The sequence below is a fragment of the Penaeus monodon genome, chromosome 35 (assembly GCF_015228065.2).
Source record: "Penaeus monodon isolate SGIC_2016 chromosome 35, NSTDA_Pmon_1, whole genome shotgun sequence".
NCBI lineage: Eukaryota > Metazoa > Arthropoda > Malacostraca > Decapoda > Penaeidae > Penaeus > Penaeus monodon.
The window spans coordinates 21,785,138-21,790,137 of NC_051420.1; the positions used below are offsets into that span (position 1 = coordinate 21,785,138).

The 5,000-nt window shown below is 33.0% G+C and overlaps 1 protein-coding gene across 1 annotated transcript in view; it reads left to right on the plus strand.

The window, feature by feature from the left end:
• LOC119595265 (collagen alpha-1(I) chain-like) overlaps positions 1 to 5,000 on the plus strand; it is a 75,819-nt gene that overhangs the window by 39,143 nt on the left and 31,676 nt on the right. The window lies entirely within an intron of this gene.

Consider the following 5,000-nt stretch of genomic DNA (forward strand, 5'->3'; position numbering starts at 1 on the left):
TTATTATTATCATTATTATTATTATTATCATTATTATTATTATTATCATTATCATTATTATGATCATTATTACTATTATTGTTGTTTTTGTTATTGTTGTTATTATTATTATTATAATTGTTATCCTCATCATCATTATTATAATTATCATTATGATAATAATAATAATGATAATAATAATAATAATAATAATAATAATAATATTATTATTATTATTATTATTATTATTATTATTACTATTATTATTATTATCATCATCATTATTATCATTACTATTAGTACTACTACTATTATTATTATTGCTATTATTGTTGTTGTTGTTGTTGTTGTGGTTGTTATTGTTATTAATATTATTATTACTATTATTGTCATCACTATTACTATTTTTACTATCATTATCATTATTTTTATTTCATTATTATTAATGTTATTATCATTATTATAATTATCATCAATATTATCATTATTAATACTATTATTATTATTATCCTCATCATAATCCTAATACTCATCATGGTCATTATTACAATCATCATTATTGTTATTATTGTTATCAATATTACTACTGCTATTATTATTATTGCTGTTGATATTAATATATTTATTATTATTATTGCTATTACCGTCATTATCGTTGTTATTATTGTTATTGTTATTTTATTCCCATTATTATTATTATCCTTATCACTATTATTATTGCTGTTGTTGTTATCACCATTAATGTAATAATAATAACAATAATAATAATAATAATAATAATAATAATAATAATAATAATAATAATGATTATAATTATTATTATTATCATTATTATTATTATTATTATTATTATTATTATTATTATTATTATTATTATTATTATCATTATTATTATCATTATTACCATCATCATCATTATTATTATTATTATTATTATTATTATTATTATTATTATCATTATTACTACCATCATTATTATTTCTATTTTCATTATTACTGCTATCATGATTAGCATTATTATAATTATATTGTAATATTGTTATTGTTATTGTTACTACTACTATTATTATTAGTAGTAGTATTCTTAATATTGTTGTTGTTGTTATTATCATTATTATTTTTTATCGTTATGATTATTATTACTATTATCAGTTTTGTTATTATTATTATTGTTCTCATCATTAGCATTATTATTGTTATTATCATTAACATTATCATAATTATTATTATTGTTATTATTTTCATTATCATTATTGTTATTATCATCTATTATTACTGTTATTATTGTCATTATCATTTATCATTTCACTTTTATAATCATCATCATAATCATTATTATTATTATCATCGTTATTATTTTTTTTATTATCGTTATCTTATTATTATTATTATCATTTCATTATCATTATTATTACCATTACCTTTACTGTTATTATTATTGTTATCAACATCATTGTTTTTGATGTCGTTATTATTGTTGTTTTTATCTTGATTATTATTATTACCGTTATCATGATTATTTTTATCATTATCATCCTTATCACTATTTTCATTTTTATTGTTATTGTTATTATCATTCATTATTATTATAATTTTCATTTTGATCATTATCATCATTGTCATTATCATTATCATTTCCATTATTGAGATTATCATCACCAACATCATTATCACCATCATCACCATTAAAATCATCATCATCATCATCATCATAACCATCATCGCTATCACCACCACAATCATCATCATTACCATCATCATCTCTACCACCATCACAATCATCATCATGACCTTAATGATCATTACCATCATCATCATCACCACTATCATCATCACCTTCATCTTCATCATCTTCGTTGGTGATATTGTTCTTACTCTTCCTACTGCCTCTGCTTTCATTATTATTATTATTATTATTATTATTATTATTATTATTATTATTATTGTTATTATCATTATTATTATTATTATTATTATCATAGATTCCATTATTTTGATTTATTGCATTCATTTATCACGAAGTAAAGGATGACTTATATTTTTTACTTATAGTTATGCTTCATCTTCGCACGGTACGATTGACTTGTTATGAATGAAATTGTAATGAAGGAATACTCTTAGCAGTTGCATCATCAATGGCTGGCAAATAGTGCATGGTTTCGGCACACGTGGCTTTGTAAGATTCCTTGGGGCAAGAGAATACCCATCCCCTTATTGGAAGCATGGTGCGTTTAAGATGTCTCAAGCAAAAAGAATATATATGCACTTATATATTATACAATGAATGGCAAAAACACAGACACATATGCGCGTGCTGATCTGGGGGCTGCCCTAAGGAAGGTGCCTTGCGCGTTATAGCCATGACGACCTTCCTCTCAAAAGTCAGTCGAAATACTTGGAAACGTACTGTTCGTTCCTTTTCTCCGGCTTTATCATTGCTGGGCTCAATACTGTGACAGAGAACGAAAACACTTGCTTCGAAGAGCTTCCTGTTCGTCACAGAAATTCATGTTCGTTATTTAAAAAAAAATGTGAAGACAGCTTCACACGAGCTGCTCAGTCCCCGGGAGGCAATTCCTTTTATCATTCCGAGGGGCACTTGGGTGCAGAGTTTGGGTATATCTCTCTCTCCTTCCTCCTATCCCTGGACTTTTGGAGTAATTTTGAAAAGGATTTTTTTTTCTCTCAAAAGCGTCATTAAGATATCAAGAAAATCCTGAGCTATCAAGTATATGCCCTACATCTGTAAATCTGTTTTTGATAAATAAATTCATTTGAAAATGAAGATCATCTGATATTCTCATTCACTTGATCCGTTTTCCTGTTGTCAGCGTCATATCTTGGCGTATTTCAGAACCCCGGATTCATGGCTTGAATTTCTGAATTTCGCCCCTAGGAAATCCCTGGCCTTCCCCGCCCTTCGTTCGGGGCTCGACTGGCACAACCGCTGAAGGTCTGAGCTCCTCCCGGCGCCGCGGCAGGGAGGGAGGGGCGAGGGACGAGTTAACAAATTGAGACGAGTCACGGTCGCCATCTCGCCCGCGCTGCCCGCCTCCCGAGCCTCTGCACTAAGGGCGGAGGTCGTGTGGTGTAGATGTTTAGCATGACCTTTGGAGACTTCTGCTCGTTAGACGGCCACAAGAACGCCTCCCTTCCCCACGACCCCTTCCCCTCCTCGGAGCGTGATGCACCTGCAGCCCCTTCGCAGTGTGTGTGTGTGTGTGTATGCGGGCGGGCGGGCGTGCTACAAGACATTAAATGATCCCTCTACAACTAAAAAATACTTCCTTCTAGATCCTTGACATCAGCGCTCATTTAAAAAAATAATAATAAAATAATAATAATAAAAACACGGAGACGTAGAAGGAAGAAAGGAAGGACGATCATAAAATGGGAAGAAAAGAAAGAGAAAAGAACAAATGGAAGTAAAGAAAGAGACAGAGAGAAAGAGGGATGAAAGTATGAAAAGACAGAAACATGGAGAGGAGGAGGGATAGATAGATGGAGAGAAAGAGGGAGAAGATGAGAGAGGGCGCAGAGAGAGATAAAGATATGGAGAAAAGAAGACACAAAAATACCGAGAGAGGAAAAGATGGAGAGACAGAGATACTGAGAGGCAGAGAGGAAGAAGGAGACATAGATGGAGATGCGGAGACACAAGGATGGGAAGCATGAGAGATGAAGAATTCTCTGAAAAACATTGGCCTGTAGTAGACTGGGGAGGGTTATATCAACATCATTATCATCACCAACATCTTCACCACCACTACCATCATCATTATCATCTCCCCCACCATCATCATTACCATCATCGTCACCCTTGTAATCATCAGCATCATGATTATCATCACCACCCCCACCATCGCCATGATCATTATCATCATCAATATCACCATCGTTATCATCACCACCAACCTTCACTACTATCACCATCATCATCATCGCCACCACCACCACCATCATATCATTACTATCACCACGATCATTATCATCATTACCACCACCATCAACATTATCACCATCATCATCACCACTACCATCATCATGCTTACCATCACTATCACCACCACCATCATTATCATCATCCTCATCACCACCACCACCACAATCATCATTATCATCACCACCATCACCACCACCAGCAACATTATCAAGATCGTCACTACTATTATCACCAATATCTCCACCACTAGCATTATCAACATCACCACCAATAGGATCATCAACACCGCTATCACCATCAGTATAGTTATCACCACTACCATCATCACCACCACTATCAGCAGCAGCACCATCACCACCACCACCATCATCCTTATCATCAAAAAGCCATCATTATCATCACCACCATCACCATTATTATCATCACCACCATCATTATCATCGTAACCACCACCATGAACATTATCCCCATCATCAACATTATCATCACCACCACCAACATTATAACCATCATCACCAACACTATCATTATTGTCATCATCACCATCATTAACGCCACCATCACTCATCATCATCATAATCATCATTATCATCATCATCACCACCAACAACACCATTATCATCATCATCACCACCACCATCACATCTTTCTCCTTCTCCTCATTATCACATAATTACTACCACCATCATCATCACCAACACCACTACCGTCAACGCAATCATCATCATCATTATCGTTCTCACCATCACTATCACTACCGCCATCCTCATTCTCACATTCGTCACCACCATCATCGAACAAAAGACAAAGAAAGAGGAAAGAAAAAGAGAAAGAATGAAGGGCGAAGCGACAATGGGGACACGTTTTTTTTTTTTTTTTTTTTTTTTTTTTTTTTTTTTTTTTTTTGTCAGGATGTCACTTTGGATTCGAAGCTTCATGGCGAAGCTTCAAACCCACGCTGCAGGGTGAATGAAGCCTGTAGTGGTCACCACGATGGGCAGATGACCACGAATGCGTTTATCTGTGTCCCTCTCTCTCTAAATCTATCTTTTTATCTGTTTTCTCATACCCTCTCCGT